General features: G+C 37.0%; 1 protein-coding gene across 8 annotated transcripts in view; it reads left to right on the forward strand.

Annotated features, from left to right (window-relative positions):
• The window catches only part of PTPRF (protein tyrosine phosphatase receptor type F), a 588,039-nt gene that overhangs the window by 259,667 nt on the left and 303,048 nt on the right, over window positions 1-25,324 (forward strand). The window lies entirely within an intron of this gene.

Here is a 25,324-nt window from a genome sequence, read left to right on the forward strand (position 1 = left end):
CCTAGACCTACATACCTGAACCCATGAAAATCTACGAAAACATGCACACACACACACACACACACACACACACACGGTTGGCGCGTCTGGGGTCCTGTGCTACGTCAGGGACAGGGAACCCTATCAATACTTACTCCCCTCTTTTTGAGATGAAATATCTAAAATTTGAGGCGATGATGATGATTATTATTATTATTATTATTATTATTATTATTATTATTATTATTATTATTATTATTATCATCATCATCATCATCATTATCATTGTCAATTACCAATGAATTAATATATTTATGTAATATCTATATAAATATATATAGTTTTTTATATATAAGTTGTATTGAATGAAAGATTCAATGCCTCAATTTTCTGAAAAATATCCGCTATGCCAAATTTGAGAATGCTCAATGATAGAGCAGTTCACTTGCAATTAATAGGCCCTCAACAGCTATCTGCACAGGCCTCAGGCCTTGGTGTTGGCTGTTGCTGCTGTGTTTCTCCTTATATATATATTATGCAAACTGTGAGGTCAGCCAACAAGTGAAAATGATTTAATCTCCCAAACTGGAGCTAAAGGGAATAGAATTTTTCTTTCCCCAGGCTCTGTGGCTAGAGCTTGGAGGAGGTTGAAGCCTCTCAACAGTAGGCTGGAAAACCCAGCAGAGACCACATGATGCAATGTGATAATGGCCCTTGAGAATGTGCGCTAAAATGGTGGACAGTCCCCTGTTCAAAATGACGTTGCTGTATTTTGGGCGCCAAACACAGCAGTACCTTCGCCACCCAACCAATTTTACCAGCGGCTACCTCACGATTGAGCGGCGGGAAGGGGAGAATCAGGTCTCCAATGCCCCCACCCCTGCCTTCTCCGTGGGGAGGATGAAGATACGAGAAAAAAACACACGCTTTTTAAAAACAGTGTGGAACGTTCGAAATGCAATGGCAAGGGGACTAGCTTTTGGTACTGAGGATCGTTCATGCGAAGGAAGGGAAATCATGTCCTTTGAAGAAGTGCGATGCCGAAATGTAATGGTAGGGTTGAAAGCCTCAGCCCTTATGGGCACAATGCGGGAGCGATGCGGGTGGAACAACGATGGCGATAATTAAAAAAATAAATGATTATTGGGATTTAAAGAGGAACTAATTAAATGATATATAAGGTACAGGGGCGGCACACTCTAATTGGTAATTGTGGGGGGAAAATTTTTGAAATGTTTGAATTGAGATGGAATTTTTGAAATGATGAAATAAGAATATGCGATGAAATTGGCTAGCTTTCGGTGGCGGCAGGGATTTGCCACTGTGCGATCCCTGCTGCGTTCACCGCCAAGGTTCCCCCGATCCATTTGGATTTGGGGGACACAGCTGCCCTGTAGAGGCAGCGGAAGATAGGGGGGATCCGGCAAGGGGTTTGGGGGTGCCGCAAACCCCCTCCCCAGCTGGCTAAACTCCCTTTTCCCGAGGCGGAGGAACGGCGGTCAGCAATGGCCGCCACGAAGAAAGCTGCAGCCGGGTAAGCAAGAGCAGGAGGGAGAGAGCTGAAAGAGAAATGAAAGTTGCTTCTGGCTGGGACAAGACGGGAGAAAGTTATTTGGAACCTTGAAAGCTGTTAAGTATCCATTGTTCCTTGCGAGAGTTACAAGCTGCGAATACCCTAAAGGGAAAAGTTTTTTTTTCTTTGTTCGACTCTCCTTCCTAAAGTGACACCGGGGGGAATCTTTTTGGCTGTGAGTGGGAAGGGAGAGTGAAAAAAAATCTGAGCAAAATTTGAAAATAAGAAGATTGCCTAGAATTGCAAAGAGTTTAAAAACTTCCAAAAAATATACTTGAAAAGGATTTGTGATTACTTTAACCCCAGAAAGAGAAAGTCAAGAAGAAGAAGATATCTAAAAGAAACAGTCTGTTTGGATTGTTTGGTGATTTTGGAACCTTTGGAAATTATTTCTGATTAAATCATCTGGGTGGTTGTTTGGAAAAACTTTTTCTCTACACAATGGCATCATCTATGGATGAATTGGAACTTATATATCAAAAATTTGAAAGAGAAAAACAAGGAGGTGAAGATGGACTTGGCACTATTTTCCAATACTTAGAAATGGCGGTTTATATTTATGTGAAGCAGAATGAGGATGATGGGGATAAAGAAGAAGGAGAAGCCATCTTTGATGAGAAAAGGACTTTGATTGGAGAAGGGAAAAAGCGGAGGTCTTTAAGATCTGGAAAAACAGCCCAAAAAGAGAAGAATAAGGTGGAAAAGGGATATTATGTTAAGAAACAACAGAAAGGGGGAAAGCAGAATAAAAGGGAGGTGGGGAGACAAGGGGTTAAAGAGGACAAGGAGAAGAAGAAGCAAGGGAGAAAGGATGGTGGGGAGCAAGGTATTAAGAAGCAAAAGTTTTTCAGAGATAATGGATAAGTCTTATTGTTAATGGGATTCTAAAAGGTACATAAGATTGCATTTTTATATCTGTATTTAGAAGTAATTATAGAAAATTAGAAATAATATGTAGTTTAAAATGTGATAAAATATTTAACATAAACAAGTGAAATTTTTGTTAAGAAAAAGGGAGTATTGTAATGAAATATGATCCAAGATTGTGATGGGGGGGGGTAATAATCGTGGAAAGCACAAGTGCTCCCACAAAGGCATGACATTCAATTGAAATGGATCAAATGTTTAAGATATAAATGATTGTCAATATTAATAATTAGAAGATGGTATATTAGCAAACCCTTTGTGAAATGAGATTTGAAGTAGAAGAAGGAGGAACATTTCAATGAAATATTGAGCTATAATATGTGATGTGGGGGGGGGGAATAATTTTGAAAAATAGGGCTCTCATAAAAGCATGTGATTTAATTGAAAAGTAATGAGTTAAATATCTAAGATATGAATGAATATAAATATTAATGAATAGATTTGTATTATTTTTGATAATATAGTATAATTTTAGAATGTACCAGACAGAATCCCAATGTAGGTTATGTATTTTATATTAAGTACTATAAATATAGGGGAAAAAGACAAAGGTATCATACTCCATATAGTGTATAGGAGAAGTACTTCTTTTTTTTTTAAAGAAGAAAAATAAATGATTGGCTGGAATAGAACAGACAAAGAATAATAAATATTACGATATGAATTGAGAGGAGATAAAAAAAATAAAAATGAAATAAAATTGAGAAAATTTAAAGGAGAAGAGAAGTTATATAGAAAATTGAAAATGTTAAGAAGATATGAAATGGTATGTAAAATGAATATGAAATTCAATTTGTGTCTGTACCAAGAGTTTTAACCCGGGACTAAGCAACTTTCAGAAAAGAGATTTTTTATACTTTTATGTTTTGTGTTTATGTGTATTTATGTATTGTTTGTCTTGAAAAATAAAACTTTTTTAAAAAAAAAACATTTCGGTTCAATGTGTGGAGGGTGAAGGATGTGTGTTTGTGTTTATTTTCATGGTCATGGTCATGATGTGCACTGAAAATGGTGTTTGATTTCGTTGTATGAGATGCAATGACAATAAACTAAACTAAGTTGAACTAAAAAAAAAAAAAAAAAGAATATGCGATGAAATTGCAAACCTGACAGATAAAAGTATAAAGCACAATGAATATGAAGATATGAGAATTATCTAAAGTTAAAAGGAATAGGTTAAGAATTGAATTGAAAATATATAAAATAAGTTTGAGGAAAGTATTTGAGAAATTAATAGAAAATATGTAAAGTAATGATAAGATATGAAATTAAATGTGAAATATGAATATGTAAGCAAGGTCATGTTTGTATGGAAATGTGTGGAATCATGTGTGGGTTGTATGGAATCATGCTGTTCACTAAAAACGATGTTATTGAAATGTGGAAAAATATAATAAAACTTTTTACAAAAAAAAAAAAAAAGAATGACTGATGTACATTTTCTCTGTCTGCGTCTTCTTGTTTCTCTTTTATGTGACCTCTGTTTTTCCCCTTCTATCAGCTTTTGACTGTGCCATGGAAAACAGCTTTCAGATTTCATATAATGTTAATTTCAGTTGTCAAAGAAAAAAGTGCTTTTACCAGGTTCTTGGAATCTATTTCTTACTAAAATCCCAAACACTGAAAAAAATAATAATTCTGAAAATGAAGAACTGAAAATTAGTTCTTCCCAGGGAGGCTGTTGCATGATTTTAGTCCCTTTATTAGGCTTTGTGCTTGAGGTTTGGAGCAAGGCTTCCATTAGCCAAGGCTAGGTCTGAATGACCTGCCACAACTCTGTTTCCATGGCAGGTGAATTTCAGTTCCTGTTTCCATGGCAGGTGAATTTTACACAATTTCCAAGGGGGGTGGGGCTGGCAGGGATCAGAAATCACCTTGTCTGATGGAAGAACAACAGTAGTAAATGGAGGTGTTAGCCAATAGAGGATATGCTCAATTACGTACACTTGACATATTGACATTTGAGAGGAACTGTGTTTCTTCAGTGAAAGACCAGGGATATGTTTTCAGTAAGGGGACATGTCCCGTCGTCTTGACACTTGCACTGATGAATCTGGGATTTATATGGTTATCCCTTGCATGGGTCTTTCAATCTTATAACTAATAGCTTCTCCAACATACAAATATGTGCCCTTAATTAATTCCAGCAAATGGAAACCTGTAATAAATAGCATCATTTCAAGAAATTAGAGCAGCAGCTTTTCTAATCAGGAGACATTACCATTTCTCTTACAGCTGTTGGAGTGTACATGACCTCTTCTTATTGAAAGTATTAACTATCAGTATATGTATATATGTATATACAATGCCAGATGGGCATTTCTTCCTTGAAATATGTAAGGTCTTCACTTTACATTGTGATTTTGTACTCGCAGCTCCCAATAAATAAGCTGGTTTGTTTATTGTTAACACTTTGTCATTTCTGGATTCTATTTTCCTTTGAGCTTCACATCTGAAGTCTTCTTGATAGCCATATGAAATGATCTGAGAGTCTCAAGCTTTCTGTCATCCAATTTTGCTGGAGGCCAGCCAGAGTTTTAACTGGCAGAATACAGTGACCCGTGTAACTTGCCACTTCTAGGATGTTGCAACCAGCTGTGTTCAGAATTTGCATCTGGAGGGGAAAATAATGCATCTTTAAATACAGCTCTAGCTTTCGATACTTAAACTAATCATTGCATTTCTTTCACTCATTGGTTTTTCCAGTACTTCACAAACAGTGATGTTTTATTTGAAAAGGCTCAGAAGCGACCAACACAATGGTAGCTTTTTTTAAAAGGAGCTCCTTTATCCCATTCTACTTTCTTATACTTTATCTTCCTAAACTGTGTGCAGGCGTGCAAACAGTTTTATTAAGATGGATGACATTTGCTTACTAACATTTCTGAATTGCAAGTGATCAAATTTTTAAGATAAAGAACTGAAGCAACCATGCAGAAGAATACTAACTTGCAAAAACAGGATGGCTGAAGTCTTTGTGGCTTGATTAGGTAATAAAGATGTATGTCTGCAGACTACTTTATTTAGCATCCACCCTTACATTTCTGGATAAGATTTACATATTATAACTGCTTATTAAAATCCTTTTTCAGCCTTTTCTCTCTTGGACCAGCCACTGTAGCATGGAAACATGTTGATGAATGTGTGTGATTAGACTCCTACATTCTCTTCCACTTTTGGAAACTTGGAAGTTCCAACAGAAACAGAATAAATATATGTAACTCAGAGCTGAATTGTGGAATCATCGTTGTTTCTTGAGCTTGATTGTTTGCTTGCAAATGTTTCATTACTTGAGTAGATAATATCAGTGCACACCTGGACATGTAGAAAGGAAGTTCATTGCATCTTATCTTTTGGTATGGAAGGCTGAATCCTGCCATCAGAAATAGTCAAGCTTTCATTTACTACTGTCTGTTCCTCTTGATCACATTTTTGTGAAGAAAGCATGCTAAAATCATTGCCATTTATGGACCATAATAGGATAAGAAGTTAACACTGACTGAATATCACTACTGACGCATCCCATAACATATCAGACCTGACTTGGTATAGAAAGTCCCTAAGCTGTAAGTATTTTTCTTCCCCGAGAGTGTTCACTTTCTGCCATTGTCCCTCTTCCTGATTTCTTTTGGCCCTGAACTTTCTCATCTACTGTGATCTCTAACCATTATATCATGATACTGTTCAAAATCTTCATCTCTAAAAATGTTCTGGCTCATCCATAAGCTGAATTTATTTTCTTATTTGTCTTAATTTTGAGATACTTGCTAAATTAATAGGTAATCCTATCTTCTTGTCCTCTTTACTTCATTTTTCTTCCATCTTTACATTATACATCTAAGCATCTCCCAGCCCTAATTAAAATTGTCAAGCATGGCCAAGGATAAAATCCTTGGTTTGAATACTGATAAAGTGGGCTTTATTTCTTTGCTTTCCCCTTTTTATTTTAGGTTAGACTCATAAATTCATTGGACTATTGTACTGTGTATGTTCTATTTCCTTATGTATTGTTTTGATTGTACTATGATATCTAATGTATATATGCTTTTTATTTTCTTTTAAATCAGTGAATAGCCATTCTCGTTTTAATGCTTTTAAAATAAACTGTTCATTTCCCCCTGCATTTTAATTCTTTTTTTTATATATAAATAAATTTTATTAAATTTACAATTAAAAACATATCGACATTACATACACAAAAAAGGAAGAAAAAAAAACACTCGGCCTTACGAACCGGAAAGAGAAGAGAAAGAGAGATATAAAAGAAAGGAAGAAACAAAGAAAGAGAAAAAGAAATGAAAAGAATACATTTAACAAACAGATAATATCCTTTTTGACAGTCTGCAAGATCCAATTCTCCTAACTTGATTTGAATACGCACATCTGATCGGTATCTATGCTTAAATTACCCATTGTCTTTTAAGCAGTTTATCTCTGGATTAACCAGTTATACCAAGAGTTCCAATTATCGTAAAATGTTGAAGGCTCTTTATTTTTAAGTGCTATAGTTAATTTGTCCATTTCTGCACAATCACATATTTTCTGGATAACCATTTGTTCTGTAGGTGTATAAGGTGATTTCCAACACTGAGCGAACGCTAATCTGGCCGCCGTTAAAATATGAATTGTTACATATTTCATCTTTTTGGATAAATGTTTGTCAGAGATCCCTAGTAGGAAGAACTCTGGTTTGTATTCGATTTGTTCTTTGGTTACCTCCTCCAACCATTTTCTGATTTTTTGCCAATATTTCTGGGTTTCCTTGCAAGACCACCACATGTGAAAAAGGTTCCTTCTATGCTTTTACATTTCCAACATTTTGGACTCGTGTTAGGGTTCATTTTCGCCAACCTCGAAGGGGCAAGTGCCATCTATAAAACATTTTGTATGTATTTTCTTTATACGCTGCCGATTTTGTAATTTTGATATTTCTGTTCCAAATCTTTTCCCATTCTGATAATGTAATACTTCTTCCGACATTCCTGCTCCAGGCTATCATGTTCCCTTTGACTATCTCTTGTTCTAATTCTACTTCCAGTAAATATTTATAGAATTTAGATATGTTCTTTTTGTTTGATCCTAATAAAATTTTATCTAAATACTGCAGTTTGTTATAAATTCCGAAGTCTTTAATATCTTGTTTGTATCTGCTATGAATTTGAATATATAACCACTGATCAATTTTAAATCCCTGTTCCTGTAATTCTTGTCGAGTTTTTAATTTTCCTTGCGGATCTAATAAATCTTTGCATTTTAATTCTTAATAAATAACCTGTTAATGCTTTTGTCTGACTCCCTGATTCATTGAATATCACAAAGTCCATTTCCAAGAGCATACAGTGATTTAAAGTTAAAAGTACCTTGTATTGTTAAAGTTGAACACATAGAATTCATACATGCAAATCAAACAGTACATGGTTCAACACTATTACAATTCCATTAAATGCTATTAAAGTTGGTGTACCCTTGTTTATGTATTCTATATAAGAGATGTAATTTATTCCACACAAAGGTTGTTTTTAGAGTTTAATGTTTCTGGTCTGTGATTATTGCTGAAGTTTAAGTAAAGGTTTTCCTCTTTCCTTCATATACAAACACAATTACATTTGTGTCCTTTCAAAAATAATTCTCTGCAGTTTATTGATGAGCTAATCCCAGATTAAATCAAGATTTGTTTCAACAACAGCTTGCTGAAGAAGCCAGAAAATACATCAAAGTGCATTTGCACAAAATATAAGGCATGTTGTTTAAATGTAAATAAATATTGTAGTTAGCTTTAAGGTGTCTATAATAGCTCTCCACAGCCAACTTGCCACAACCAACTAGCCATGGCCAACTTGCCACAGCCAACTCATCATGGTCAACTTATGCAGCCACCTTGCTGTGAGATAACTCGCTATGGCTTACTTGCCACAGGACAACTTGCTGCAGGACAAGAGTTACACTAATATTGAAAATATCAATACAATCAATAAAGAAAGGATGCCAAAGGAGGGACATAATAAAGTATGAATGAATGACAAAAATTAAAATAATTTTCAAATTGTTGAATTGTTCTGCAGCGAGTTGTCCCATGGTGAGTTGGCCATGGCAAGTTATCCCATTCCACTTACATTATACTAGACAAATCACATCATGAATCAGCATGATGGCATATTGCAGGGAAGGAAACATACAAGGTATCTTGGAGGAGATAGCTGGAGAAGATTTTGTAATAGATAAAAGCATTACTTCGTTGTATGAGAAATTCACTATTTCAGCCACCAAATCAACTGTGATGGTCTTGGAAACTGTTAAGTGGCATGAATAAATGGGAACTCTGGCCACAAGAATATCTCTGTTGCTGCCGCCTCCTCTGGCTGCTGGGTTTTGAAGAAAACTGTCCACTGTTTGGCATCCCAGTTGCAGATTCTTAGCATGTCTAGTAGTAGGCAGTGTGCATACCATCAAGCATTTGCTGCTGAATTTCAGGTTATTTAAAATGTTCGCATTTTTTTTAAAAAAATCAAGAAAATGTTTTTTTTTTAAAGCTATATGTAAATATGATGATGCCATAAGACTGTTGGTTCTTGTTCATCAAATATTGCCACAGAGGGATAAAAAGTAATAATTAGTACAGGTAGTCTTGAGTTACGAACATAATGGAGCCTGCCAATTTCATTTGTAATGCGAGGATTTGTAGGAGTGAATCATGTAACTTAAACAGCATCACTCCCTGCTTTCGCCCATGCATTTGCTAATTGAATGTGAGGGTCATTAAGTGTATTCATTGTGGGGAAGGCCATGGGGGCCTAGTGTTTTCCCTGACCCACTGAGATATCTCATGCTTACCACCACCACCCCAATCCTGCCGATCGAGTCACTTACCTTATGTAGATCTTGATGATCAACAGAGTTGTCCCTTCTCCAGCCTCTCTGCTGTGGTTATGCCTTGAGCAAAGGCTTGCCGGGGCCTACAGGGATGAGAGATTGTGTCCCTATAGGCTCCAGTCATTTTTGCAAAAAGCCTTTGCCGACGAGAATGGAGCCTGGGAAAGCTGTACTGAAACACAAACTAGACCAAGAAACCAAAGGTTTGCTAGATCTTCACAAGGTGAATAGCCACAGACCTAGTGCCTGTGGAGACAGGCTAATAGTTGTGACTAAAAGTGGCCAGGTGTGTGTGGGAATAAGCAGGGCAAATGTTGCAGAGCCTCTGCGGTCGTTCATAAGTGTGAACGATTGCCATGGTGCTGCAACTTTCATAATTTCTGATTGTTTCGTAAGTACTTGGGGTTATGTCCTAATTTTAAACAGTCACTAAATGAACTGTCATAACTCAGGGATTACCTGTATCCATACATTCTTTTTATCCATTCATGTTAACAAGTTCTTGGGATCCAATTAAAATGCTACAAACTTTACAAGAACGTCTACTAGAGATGCTCTTTACTGCTGCCAAAGTCTTAATATTAATAGACCTTGCATATGATGATTCATCAATCTTGAATGATAGTTTACTTTTTCGGTTACTACTTTCTGGTAGTATTTTCTGATATATGTCATTCAGTGAGCAAAACATGAGGCCTTAAAATTTAAATATAAAGAACATTCAATAAATAAGTTAATAAAAGATAAAAATAAATAAATAAAATTTAACATGTAGCTGTACATTCTTTTAATCTTACTGTTGTCCTCTGTAAACAGGGCTTTTAGTCACAACTATTAGCCTGTCTTCAGAGTATGCATAGCTCAAAGGAAAGATTAATATAATGGAATATAACAGTAATGCCATTACAATGCATGCAAATGAAATACTGCAATGTAAGAATTCTTGCTCTGCTGCTTTATTATCTAGAGGGAAGCATTGTCATGTCAAATATTTAGTATCACCTAGGATTTATATTTTGGGTGATTCATTCATCAGCCGCATGACTGATTAAGTTATTGATTGTGTTTCTGACAAATAATTATTCTTGCATTGCTTAGGGTAGTTTTTGTTCTTGTTTACATTGTGAAATTTCTGTTTTCATGGATAAGCTTGTATTAGGAATTTGCATATGTTAATCACTGATGTGCTTGAGCATCACATGTAATTATATAATTAAGCTTCCTATCCTAAAATCCTTCATATTGTAATTAACATTTGTTCATTCTTGGGTAATCATTTTAAACAGGGATCTCAAGGGGAAAAAAAATCCCAGTCTCGTGTAAACTTCAAGCTTGGGAATTGAAAATGTCTTCTGTACATTTTGGTTGTATTTTTAAACACTTGTTTTCTATTGAGGTTCTTATTTATATATCAATACCCTTCTCGCCTCAGGCCAAAATATGAGTATTTAGAAGATTTGAGAAAATCACTGGGGAAGTTGGGAGGGAAAATCACAAGTTGCTGACATAAGTCTCCCCTATCTGCACACCCTTCCCCCAGCTGCTCCTCACCTGCACTGACCACACACACACACCCTCCCCAATCCTCCCCACAGCTCTTGCACACCTCCAACATCCTCATCAACTGATGCAGTGCCTCTGATGCATGCCCTTGCACATTCTCACCAACCCACATAGTGCCTCTTGCCAATCCACACAATGCTTCTTGTGCATCCTTTGTAACCTTACAGACCTTCTTGGACCCATGTGGTGTCCCTCACACACCTAACCCACACTGTGCCTCTCATACATCCTTGTGCACCCTCCCCAACAAGCAACATATCTCTTGAACACTCCCATTCACCCTCCTCCACTTACCAGAAGCCACTTACCTGCCTGCAGGCCTAGGACTTGCAACTTTCTACTAGCTTCCTTGCTGACTTTGGTTGTGGGAAGCTGGCAGAAACTGCCTCGCCCAACAATCATGATATTTAGTTAATAATAATAAGCAGGGATTGCTATCGCTAAGCACTGCGATCATGCTTTATGTGATCACATTGTTTAGTGATGAAAATTCCATTCCCAATTGCTGTCATAAATTAAGGACTATCTGTTGTTGCTGGTTCTTTGGAAAGTGCATGTATGTGGTAAATTATTGCTAATATGCCGACTAATACCACTGAATATGTAGTATAATTTTGCAAACTGATCCTTCAAGTCCTTAATATCATACCTGCTTTTTAAAATCAACTGTCTATAGTTAATATCCTCTATCCTTATTTTTCCTAAAAGTGAAAAAAAATGTTTTTTTGTCTACAGATTTTGTATCACAGCATAGATTTTCCATACAACATTATGCATATATTCATAGGTATAATAATGCATGTACATAAATACATACCGTGTTTCTCAGAAAATAAGGCTGGGTCTTATTTTCGTTTGACTCCCCCAAAAATGGCTAGGCCACGGTATTTTATATCTGTATAGAGACACAATCTTGACTAGAATTCTGTTCCTTTCCATTTATTCAGTTTTTTCCATGTTCTTTTTTAGAGTTACATTCTTAACATGGATGTTTGCATTTTTTTCTCCTAAAAGTTTATCCACACAAGTAGTCCTTGACTTACAACTGTTCATTTAATGATGGTTTGAAGTTACAACAGCCTCAGAAAAAAGTGATTTGCTATCTGTACTTGCCCTTATGATAATGTACCGTTTCACTTGATTGCAAGTAGGGTTCTTGACAGCTGGCTCATATTTATGACCAGTTGTGACATACTGTGGTCATGTGATTGTGATTTGTGACTTTGTTGCAAAATTCATGGACTTCCGTAGGGAAAGCTGGATTTGCTTAACAACCACATGATTTGCTTATCAGCCAAGTGATTTATTTAACAATCTAGTTATTCACTTAAGAATTACTGTAAAAGTGGTCATAAAATTAGATTCAGTCACATGGTGACTTGACGTATTGTACGACTGCACCAACATATGATCCCAAATTGCAGTTCCAATTGTGGTTGTAAGTTGAAGATTACCTGTATGGCTAATTACAAACATTTCTACTGCATAAGAGCAATGAGATTAAGTATCATCATTAGAGTTCATCTAACATAAATGCTGCCTTCTTTGGGAAGAAGCAATAGTGGTAAATTTTGCTCAAAACCTGGTAGCAACAATACAAAAGTGGTTTTCCATTGGATGCTTCTGAGACATTTCTTCAGTTTCTAAGTCTAGTTTACGGTCCTAGTATTTCTCTGTAAGTACTAACCAGGTCCCATTCTATTTTGATACCCAGCCTAGAAAAGTTTGACCTGATGCTGCCAATTGTTGAAGCTTTTTGAAGAGCAGAATATCAATAAAGCAGCATGTCAACAAGCAAATAATGCAAAAAAAAAAAAAAAAAAAAGGCCTGGCTTATATGCTAAATTTAATTAATATTAATAAACCTAATTAAATGGTTCTTATCATCACTTTATCAGCCTTCTTATCGCAATTATATTTTTTCTTGTGTAAAATACTACTTTAACAGTATTCATGTGTAGTGTATATGGTTAGATAATAGTAAACAAGTTACATCTGCATTTTGTTCCAGTTTTAATTTAGCTTTAGAACAAGCAAGATGCATAGATGGAACAATGGATAGGGGTAGAAACATTACTCCAGGATAGGGGTAGAAACATGACTTAAGCATTCATTTTGAATGAGCAACAGGATTATAATAGTAGTGTTTAGGCTTCAGTTGTTATTTCCACCTCTTTCCAGTGAATGTTTTGCATAAAACTATGAGGTTTGCTCAGAAGGAATGTAGAAATACATGATCTTAAAAAATAGTTTTCTTTGTTGTCTAAACTCAGAATTCAAAAATATTTTCAACTGTCAAGGAATATTTAGTAGGTGTTTCAAAGGGTGAAAACCAGGGGTGGGATTCCAATTTTTTAACAACCAGTTCTGTGGGTGTGGCTTAGGTGGTGGGCATGGCTTGGTGGTCATGTGACTGGGTGGACATGGCTTGGTGGTCATGTTATTGGCTGGGCGTGGCCAACTCAATATCACTCACATCGAGAGACGCATCTCCTCGCCTGGCCTCGTGACTGTGGGGATGCTGCAGCAGTCGTAAGTGTGAAAAATGGTCGTAAGTCACTTTTTTCAGTGCCATTGTAACTTTGAATGGTCACTCCACACAAGCAAAGTACTAGCAAAGGAGGGCAAAAAAACTCCAGAGATGTCCCTGAGACAGGAAGTTTAGTCCTGCCAAGAATGTAATAAGGGTTAACGGAGAGGCAGTTTCTGTAAACAACACCAGAATGTTTCCTTCCTGCCTTCCTTACAGGATTAGGCCAGTAATTTCTTCTAACAACCGGTTCTCCAAACTGCTTAGAATGTTAACAACCAGTTCTACCAATAGGTGCGAACTGGTAGAATCCAACCCCTGGTGAAAACACCTTAAGAAGTGTCGTTTAGTCTGAGGATCAAACATATACTGCACATATTTGAAAACATTCAACTTAGAAAATGGAGTGCTAGTTTTTTTTTTAAACAGAATATTGATTTCTTTTTTTTAATCGGGAAGCTTAGTTCAGAAAAAATGCAAAGTGGGTAGTGACAGATCTTTATAAAGCTGACAATTTTCAGTTCTTATACCTGGATAGCTATCTCTCCCATACCTATAAAAACATACCTAAATTTGGAAGTCAGTCCATTCCTTGGAAGTAGAAACCAGAATTCATCTGAATATTTATAGGAATGTTCTCCGTGGCCAAAAGACAGGATACACAGATGCACCTTTGTTTACTTGATACTTTTCTGTGTAATGTGGAACTTTACAAAAGTAGAAATGAAGTACCACAGCCCTGCTGTGAATAACAGAATATAATACTGCAGCAAAAAACAGCTCAGCAGACTTAACAGCACAGCAGTTAAGAGTTAGGATTTAAAAACATGCCATCAGAGTTAAGAACAAGATTTTTTCATGGATTATTTCTGCATGAGAGAATTTTCTAGAGAAATGTAATGAAAAACTGTTCTGCATTTTGACCTTTTGTAAATATTCCAAGTTTTGCATCTTCTAGTGAATTGGTGAGATTCTAAAATTAAGATATGCAGAATCTTAATGGTCAAACTGACATTTTGCTAAACCTTGCTGGTTGAGTACCTGAACTTGATTAGTTTTCTAATGGGCTGGCTTTGCTGAGCCCGAGACACCAGTGATCACTGTAGTTGAGTTTTCTGTGAAGTGAAGTGATTAAACTGCAAACCTCTTTCCAATTAAAAGGTGATGGTATTCAGGTAATGGAAAGTTGTTTTATTGCTCCCATCCCTTGACATCTGTGGAAATAGTAAGTCTTTAAGAAAGTGATATAATTTGCATTTTTACAGCTTTTTATTTTCTATAGCAAATATTAATCTTAAAAAATGAAAGTAATCTCTTATGTGTTGAGATGACTTAGGTGACAGAAAACACTGATCAGCAAAGCATCTCATGCATTACTGAGAAGTTTATGACAGCCAGAAATGTTTTGCTTCCAAAATAGGACAGAACTATTAAATATAACATTGCCCACAGGTAAAATAATTCTTCTTTTCATCCATATCAACTTGTTTTCTGAGTAGAACACCCTAATTGTAGCAAAGATATCATAGCAATGAAAAGAACTTGCAGATAAAAACAATTGTAAAATACAAAGGATACATATCAGATACCTTGATGTGCAATACTTTTTAAAATGTCTAGAATACAATTCTAGAATGTTGAAAGAGCTAACTAGAAATGTCACAATTGGAGTTTGGGTACTATTTTTGTTGACTGAGGCTGAGGATCTTGCTTGCTGATTCTTGATTTCCTGTTGGCATAAATAATCTGTACCAAAGCTGTTCCCCTGATTGCGTCTCCATACTTGGCCAGGGATCCCACGTCTGAATTATAGCATTTATTTGGCTTTCAAGCAAACAGAAAATGCATTGCTTAATTATTCATTGCAGATGTATTGTTACAGGAAATTAAGACATAAAGAAACAAGTAAAATTGTTACTGAAGGAAGTGATAAACAAAACTAAAAGTGGAGTCAGTGTGGTGTTTCCGAAATAACAGGGACTCTTCCTCAAGAATATATTTTAACACATTCTGAAAATAATTGGTTAAATCGTTCAACCCTTTAAGCTTCTCACTCATCATGCATTATGAATAGTGCTGTATTAGCTTCTAAGTTAGATTTAATTTGTTAGCTTAAATTATCACATTGGAAAAATGTGAGAAGCCTCCCTCTATTGTTTATCCTCAGTGAATTTCTAAATTGAAGGTGGCAAATTCACACTTAATTATTAACATCCTTGATTATTTTGGAAACGTTGAATTTGGTTGGTAAATTCCTACCAGGAGGGACTTACATCTTTTTAAAGGACAGAAGGTAGCTTTACCTTTCCATCCCCCACTATTGAGCTCTTAATCAAGGTAGGAAAAATAATCGGTTCTAGGAAGTTCCATTTGTCCTGATAGCAAAGCTTACATGGAATAATTGGACTGCACAGTACTTTAAGAAATGATTTCTATTTTTGTCTTATTTTCTGATATTTCAGTTTACAATCTCGGAATATTTGTTTCCTCTCTCATAATACCACCATGTAGGTGGTTTTTCATTGAAATAGACTTGCTTCCCTCTGAAAAATTTTTTACAAGTTTGAAGCAAGCAATATCTTTTGTTTTTCCTCATATGCTATCCATACCAAATATCTGTATTTAATCCCAGAAGGCAAAAGTAACAAAATACAAAGAATACAGAACATATGAAGACAAGTCATTGAGGAACACAAGTATGCAAACTGTTTTATTATATATTTCTGCACTGTTTTTTTGTGCTGAAACATCTCAAAGCTGTTTGCAATAAAAACAGCAGTAAAATGCATAATTCATTAAAGTATTATAAAACCACAATTGAAAAACCAAAATATACTTATTAAAACAGGTAGGGAAATGAACATACTTCCAACATTCATGTTGGAAAGGCCTGGTTGGCGAAGTCAGGTTTCAGTAGGGACATTAAAAATTTAATAATGGGGATCTCCTAAATTTCAGAGGGTTGCCCCTCTGTGGTCCCCAACCTTTCTGGGTTGGCGGCCCCGGGGAAGGTGCTTTGTGCACAGAAGGGGCCGTAAGCGCATGCACAAATAGGGCTGTAATTGCATGCATGAAGCAAAAGGACCATGAGCATCCTTATGACACTCGTGTGACACTAGTACGACACTAGTGCGAGTGGGGGTATGTGCGCTTGCAGTTTTGCTAATGTGAGTGGGAGGTGCATGTGAGCACTGGCAAGCCACTCATGCAGCCTGATGGCTAACAGCCCATGGCCCTTTGGTGAGCCATGGCCCACAGGTTGAAGACCCCTGTGCAGCAGGTCTTACTGAAGATCCTGGTGACCAGCCCAGTCTACAGATAATCCTTGACTAACAACCATAATTCAGACCAGAAATTCTGTTAAGTATAAAATCTGTCATAATCTTTTTTTTTTGCGTGGTTATTAAGTGAATCGCATAGTCATTACATGAATCCAGCTTTTCCCATTGATTTTGCTCATTGGAAATCAATTGGGAAGGTTGCAAATGGTAATCACATGACCCAATATGCTGCAACTGTCATAAATACATTCCAATTGCCAAATACCTAAATTTTGATCACTTGACCATAGGGATTCTGTGACGTGAAGGTGTGAAGACTGGCCATATCATTTTTTTTCAGTACCATTATAACTTTGAATGGTCATGAAATGAATAGTTGTAAATTGAGGATTACCAGCTGATGGACCTGAATATACATATCGCTATCTAATTATTTTTAGTCCAGAATGGTCTCCTAAAAAGATGCAGTTTCATTAGGTAGATTTTTAGCCAGGATTTAGCCAGGTAAGATCCTGCTTGGTATACAGGAAGACCTCAACTTACAACCGCAAGTGGGACTGGAACTTCTGTTGCTAAATGAGGCAGTTAAAGTGCACAATTTTATAACTTTTTTTGCCACGGTTCTTAAATGAGATGTGCCAATTAAGTGAATCACATGATCATTAAGTAATTCTAGCTTCCCCATTGACTTTACTTGTTGGAAGCCACCTCAGAAAGTTGGAAATGGAGATCACTTGACCCCAGAATGCTGTGAATAAATACATGCTGGTTGCCAAGTGCCCAAATTTCGATCTTGTGACCGTGTGATGTCATAAACGTGAATCTGACTCTGGTGAACATATGCTATAGTCTTCTTATGAGATGCTTTTTCTTCTTCATTTACTTTTACTTTTACTGGTCTCCAGCCCAGGTATGAACCAGATGCAAGACTACTGAAAATTTAATCCAATCATAAAATTATGGAGGCAGAATTGGAATAACTCTTCCAGCTGTTACTCTTATTTATATGAATAATTGAAAAGACTTTTCATAGTCAGTAAAGAATTCTACAGAGACCTGATTGGACAATCTTACCTTGCTCATAGACAGAATTTATCCTACAGGGTAGTCTTCAGTAAATGAGAATGAATTTCCATCACTAAGCAGTGCAGTTGTAAAGTGCAACATCATGTTACTGCATCAATATTGATGGCAATTGCAGGAGTCCCATTGCTACTATGAAGCAAGGATAACCAAAGTACCTCACATGACTTCAACTTCTGACTTTTTGCTGGCTTCCAACAAGAAAAGTTAATGGGAAAGCTGGCAGGAAGTCACAAGTCCTAGGTAGTTCACAAGAAGCCCATTGTGTGGGTGAGTACTATGATGTATCTCTGAATAGATGGGTGGCTGTTGTAGGTGATGTGAGAATGACCAGCTAGTCCTGCAGAGTGTTAGAAGGCACACAAATGGCAGCTCTTGGTGTGAGCACAGCTGTGTAGGCAGGTGTGCCATGGAGTGTATGGGGGGCTGTGGTATACATGTGGTACCACCAGTTCGGTGGGCGTGACTTGGTGGGCACACACTTTGCATGCATGCACTGCCAAATGAGCACTGCGCAGGCACAGAGGCATTTGCGCAGGTGCAGAGGCGTTCTAACTCGCCTCCTGCAAGCCTGCACGATCCCGGTCTTCTTCAGCAGCTGCTGCGCAGCACTATTCTGTGCCGCGCAAAGCAGCTGCACTTCAAATTCAATGGATAAAGGTAATTATGGGAGCCCGGGTGGGCAGGTAGCCCCAACGGTGGAGAGACTGGTTCAGTCTCTGCTGCTCATCACTGCTACCGGCTCGCCAGAACCGGTCCGAACCGGTAGAATACCACCACTGTGTGGTACAGATTATGAGATCCCCAGATACTTGTTTTCCATTGCCAAGGAAAAGTGGCAGGAGCAAGATAGACTTTACAGATACTGTTTACAACTTTCCTTACTAGCTTTCCCATTGACTTTGCTTGTGGGAAGTCGTCAGATTTCAAGTGATGGTTATGCGACCATGGGATGCTGAAATGTAATAATTGCAAGCCAGTTGCCAAGCACCCAGATTGCAATCATATGATGGCTGGAACTTTGAAGGCCTGTCATAAGTACCATTTATTCATCACCTTCATAATTATGAATGGTCGCTGCACAAGTGATTGTTAACTGAGGACTACCTGTAATTCAGAAACTGTAAGGAGAAACTATCAGCATTTAATTAAGGTATCAACATTCTTAATGAAGATTTCCATTTCCATTGAACAACAAGTTCCAGACGATATGGAGCGTGTTACAATGCTCTGTACTCCTTATAGAGGGAAATCCATCCCTGCTATATGCTAATAGTAAAAATAAACTAAAAATGTTTATAAATAAAGTAGTAGAGCTGGGTTTCCTGAACATTTTAAAGATTCTGTGAGACAATTGCTTTAAGAGCAACCGACTGAACAATACCCAGATAGAACATTCTTTCTGGTCATAATTCTTTATAATACAGGCAGTGAAACTTCTGTTGTTCCATGATTCCACTGCTAATATTATGATAGCAGAAATAGGAAGAGGAGATAGATCAAAAAAGACTAGATCAAAATTCTTCTAATTATGCTCATGTGCTCCTGGAAATGTGTGTGTACTGCTGGATATACTGGGGAGGAAAAGTATGGAGAACAAACACAGCTGGAAAAGAAAATAATGAGGGAAAAGACTTGGCTTTTTTCTTTGCTAATACAAACCTAGCAGTCTTTAGATTTGGCCATTTCTCCTTGCTTCCACAGCTATTGCTTTGTTTTCAGTTTCTATATTTTAATTCACCATGATTGATTCAATTGCTAATGAAAGCTTTACATATCCCTATAAAGGGATTCAGTTTGTCATAGGTACTGGTTTTTGAAACGCTATAAAATGCGACTATTCCCATTTATAGCAATTGCATAAAGGTATAACTGTAAGCTTCTCACAAACCCAAAGGCTATACTGTTAAGGTGGATTATGCTGGTAAAATATTTTGTGAAGCTCTTGCATAAATGGCCTGTATATCTGTGATGTTTTAGAAAGGCTTAGAGTCTGTGTTTGACACGAAGAGCTTCAGAAAATGCCTGAATACCTCAGCTCCTTAATTTCAGGAATCATGATACAATAGAAACGATTCATTTAAACAGAACCTAAAGACTATCTTCTAGAATATTTGTATATGTATCCTAATAATGTTAGAAAACATATAATTGTAAGTCCATGTTGAAAGACATATATTTTTGGCAATAGATGACTCAGTAAGGTTGGATGGAACAATGATCTCATTATAGTGACCCAATATTTCTCTGTTCTCCTTCTCTCTGGGAATAAACACTTACTGATTATCTGTGTACTGTTGAATCTGTTCTGGCCAGTAGAGAATCCTATCACTATGTCCCTCTCTTCACCTTATAGTTCTAGGAACAAACAGAAAACTGAGGAGCTACAGAAAATATTTTATCATGGTTTTTTTTCATATGGCCATTTACTGGTCTTTAGTTCCTTTCCAAATTCCCCCTAAATTGCAATCCTTGGCATTTTTTCCCTTCTGCCTTCTACGCCTAGTGGGTTTAAACTGAGTTTAGTATTTCAACAAAATTTCATTTACTTTGGAGGATGAGATGTATGATGAATGACTAAAGATATGAATATAAAAATAAATTTGGAAGTAGGAGTTACCTATAAAAGACATTTTTAGAAACTGAGGACCAAGAAAAATATGTTGCTCAGCATTGCTGAAGATGCTATGCTGGCAGATTTCCTGGGACAAATATTACTCTTATTTGTGTGAGAGGCTGTTTTTCAGCAGAAGGAACATATACAATTTTTTCTTTAATTTGTCTACTTCAGGTTTTGTTCTTCATTCTTAGGTAATAGTATTTTGTTTTAGTCAGACAATTTCTTTTACTCAAAATAAACATCCATTGATTCTAGAATTTTGCATTTCACAAAAATATATAGTTCATTTATTTCTTATGATTATATGCAAAAATATGTGATTTATACAGAACCATTTAAGAACCATGATAATTTACCTAATATATATTTTTTAAAGTACATTAATAGGTTTGGAAGTGTTAATTTTTTTTATCTGGATATAACAATATACAAATCTTAGTGCTATTAAAAATACTTGGTTGAGTGTCTAAGCTTACAATGACATTGAGTTCTGAAAGCAAAAACAAAAGCCAATTTAAAATGATGCAAGCAAAACAAACTTTGGAAGGCAGCCTCTGTGTTGAAACTGACAGTGTTCTGCCACTGCCCCTATTATTTTCTACACAAGTTCAGCAACTAAAATCTGACAGATGGTTTTAAGAGAAGTAATAACAACAACAAGCCTTTTTTCAAAAACTAATGTGGCAGTTGAGACTTCAGGTTGAGTTTAATAAAAGTTTGTGTAATATGGCAAAACTTGTTTTTGCAATTCTTAGGAAACCCAGTCATGATAGGCGTTCTCTAGTAAAAAATAGTTGATAACTGAATTGTAATATGGATTACAATAATATATTACCAGCAAATATAGGATAACACTTTGGGACTTCTATGAATGACAGTCTGGAAGCCTAAAATTTACCGTCAGCCATCCTACATTCCAGCCAGGAGAAAACTTAGAATTGACATCTTTGTCAGGGAAAGGTGCTGTTTGGTCAGGTACATAGAGAGTTATGCAAGTCTTAGATACTGTAGCCCTTCCTTCCATTGTTGGGATTTTTAAAAGTTTTTTTCTTTTTCTCCTTTTGAAATTAAAGAAGAACTTCAGGATTGAGGCTGACTGATTATTGTGGTTCTGGCAATTGTTCATAGCAGACTAGTACCATCTTGTGATCTGCCTGGAGCAATGTATTTACTTATGAAATTCCCCTTTTAAAACTGATATTTTCTGGTAATTTACTATATTTATCTCCTTTAACAGAAAATGTTGACATTTTAATATTTGAAGTTATGAAGTTATTATAGTTTTCTCTTTTTTCAAATAAAGTTTTGCTTTGTTTATCAGTTAGAATCCCTGCACAGGTAGCACTTGTTTGTTATTCAAACTAATTTGTAAATTAGACAGTATGATTGTTTTGACAAATTCCATTCTTTGTGGAAATCTCTTTGTGCCACCTTAAGTTTGTCCTCTAATGCACTCATCCCAATGGACTGTGAACAGATTAGAACATCGTTCAAGCAAAGTGCCAGGAATATTGATTTGTACAGAGGCCTCAGTCACGCTCTATCCTACATAATCCCAAGAAGACAACAAAGAGTTGGGCCTGCTCCATACATGTTCATGACAGTATCCTAAAACATCAAAAGAGCTTTTACATTGGCTTATTAAAGCTGGGTTAATCCTTATGGTATGGGGGAAATTGAGACATTAGGAAAAGTGTTGCTTGCTGCCTCTTTTAAGGGGATCTCTGGGCTTTATACATCTTCCCATTCATAAAATGATTCCCTGGTAGGATGGAAGCTGATTATCTTAATCTTTTTTTAGCTGATCAGAAAGTGAAGGTTTCGGGTATTGTAATTAGATTTTACACAGTAGCTGAGATTGAATGTAAACAACTGCTACAACTAAGGTAACCTCAAACTTGTCTTAGGTTAGTAAAATTACTTTCATTTTAGCATGTTATTTATAAATAAAATGAATTAATTTAATTCTTATCTACTTTATTATCTTAATGTCTCTCTCCTTTTATTGATTTGATATTTTAAATTACTACTAGACCTTTTCCTTAGACTAAGAAGCTAGTTTAGCCTAATAAATATTATACTGTGATTTACAGATTTTAGTACTGTAAATGCACTGAGAATAGCTTCTTAGTGATACAAATTTTTTCACTTTTACTCCAAATACAGATTAATGTATCTTTTTTTTCTTACTTATTTTCACATACTTTATAAATTTAATTTAAAGATATATTAGGGTAAATGTAATCTGTAATTCTATCTTAATAATGCACTAAATTTATTACTATGTTATCAGTAACTTATATTAAACATTTTTAGTTGTAATTGTAATTTTGTTATTCTTAAGTTGATCCGATCAAAACAAATAAAATATCAAATGTGGAAATCAAGCTTTGAGGGGAAAAATGACAATAGTATCTTACTACGTATATACTCGAGTATAAGTCGACCGAATATAAGCCGAGGCACCTAATTTTACACAAAAAAACTGGGAAAACTTATTGACTCGAGTATAAGCCGAGGGTGGGAAATGCAGCAGCTACTGGTAAATTTCAAAAATAAAAATAATTAATTTGGAAAGCGATCTCACTATCTCACGTCGCCTCGGGAAGGAAAGGCAAGCGCTTTTTGCCTTTCCCTTCCCGGCTGAGGCTGTTGGGAGTCGCTGCCGCCTGCCTTTCCCTTCCCGGCTGGGGCTGTTGGGAGTCGCCGCCGCCTGCCTTTCCCTTCCCGGCTGGGGCTGTTGGGAGTCGCTGCGCCGGATGCCAGCCAGTCCTGCGTCGCCTCGGGAAGGGAAGGCCACGGCTGGAAGGCCGCCCGCTGGGGCGAAGCTGCGCGCAGCCGCTGCGCTGCATCGGATCGGAAGCGCGCCGCAGACGGTTCGACCGAGGCGAGCGTGCGTCTTTGGCGCTCGCCAGCGCCGTGGAGCTCCCTGTGGGAGAAGGGGGAGACCTCCCCGGGGCAGGGCAGGGGAAGGGCTTCTCCCGCCCGCCCCTCTTTCTGCGCCACACGGTGTCCCGCAGGGCGAGCCCCCGCCCGTGCCAGCGGCAACCGGGCCTTTCTGAGCCCCACGCCCCACCCCCACCCCTTCTTTCCTTGGGGCGGGACGCGCCCGCTCAACCCCCAGCTGCCTTTCCTTCGCGGGACTGGGCCCGCGGCGCCCCCAACAGGAGGGAAGGCAGGCGGCAGCGCCCCACCCCCAGCGGAGGAAGGCGCGCTCCCACGCCGCCGGGAAGGGAAGGCGGGCGCTCCACCCCGGCAAGAAACCGCCTTCCCTTCGGCAGCGGACTGGGACCGCCGGCGCGGCCCCACGAGGCAAAAGGCCGCCTTTCTTCGCACCGGCGTGACTCCCTTTTTTTTTGCTATTTCCAAATGCTACTTTTAAATCATGCATAAGGAAGTGCCATTTCTCCTGAAATGAGATTTCGTGAAAGCCTGATTTTTTTCTGAACTGCTTTTCATCAAAGCATTACATTCTCTGTGTCAGTGTGAGCTCCACATAGAACTTCAAATTTTGTGTCTGTGTGTGTATGTGTATATACATACATACAAATACATACAAAACATACATACGTACAAAAACTTTAGGTTAAATATTGATGTTTTAAATCTTATACCAAATATTCTGTTTCTAAATCCTTACACATTACAGGTAGTCCTTGACTTACAACCACAATTGAGTCCAAAAGTTCTATTGCTAATTGAGACAGTTGTTAAGTGAGTTTTGCCCCATTTTACAATCTTTCTTACAATTGTAATTGATTTTGATAACTATGCATTGTTGTTTCTTACACAAATAAATAAACAAATAAACATTGATTTTGATTGTCAGGAGGTTGCAAAAGATGATCACATGATTCCAGGATATTGCAATTGTCATAAATATGAGCCAGTTGCCAAGTGTCTGAATTTTGATTTTATAACCCTAGGGATGCTGTAATGGTCGTAAGTGAAAAATGGTTATAAATCATTTTTCCACTGCCATTGTAACTTTGAACAGTCACTAAATGAATTGTTGCAAGTTGTAAATAACTTCATATATGTAAACCTGAAATTGAAACCTGGAACTGCATGATGTTTAAACACAGATTCATTGCAGGTACATGAATTTCTATGAAGCAAAGTGGATTTGTATGTACAAAAGTAACTAACAGGAAAAATGCAGATTTAAACATCAGTTCTGTAAATCCCATCCATCTCCAGAATGAATTCTATTGAGAATTATTATACAATTTGCCTTGTAGCAGGGCACATAAACTCTAACAACTTGTCAGTGATTTGTGCTGTTTTTAATTCTTGCCGATTCCTACATCCAGCTGTTTAGGAATATAACTTTCATGAATACCAGATCATCTTCAACTCTTAGATGTCTCCCTCCATCTGTCCCCCGTTGTAAAAGAGTTGTGTTTTATTTTGCTTTTGTTATTACACTTAGTATAATGTCTTTGGAAGCCCATGAATAATTCCTAACAAGATATACTATACATCTGAATGTTTGAGCCAGATCAATATTTGAGATTCATATATCCCAGACATATCACCTCATTATTCCCTGCCCACATTCACCCAGACATTTTTTGCATGTCTCTTCTCTTGTAAATATTAGAACTCCCAGTCCTTCTTTGTGGTCTGTTCACTTCTGAATTCCGTGCCTGCAAATAATGCAATTCAGGAAGCTTCTACAGCTGAAAAAGAGTTTTGGCATTCTAAGCACTTCTCCCATCACACAAAGCGACATATTTTCAGCATATCCACTCAGTTTTGATGGCAACAGGGGAAGCATCAGAAACTGTTCTCAAATAAAGAAAGAACAATGGGTTTCTCCATGTGATTTTTTTCCTTATTAGGAAATGTTTGTCATTTCCCTCTAATGTATAATTTATTGTTTTGATGAATTAGTT

Source organism: Notechis scutatus, chromosome 3 (genome assembly GCF_049901735.1).
Source record: "Notechis scutatus isolate UNSWTSFEM ecotype Mainland chromosome 3, rNotScu1.2, whole genome shotgun sequence".
Taxonomy (NCBI): domain Eukaryota; kingdom Metazoa; phylum Chordata; class Lepidosauria; order Squamata; family Elapidae; genus Notechis; species Notechis scutatus.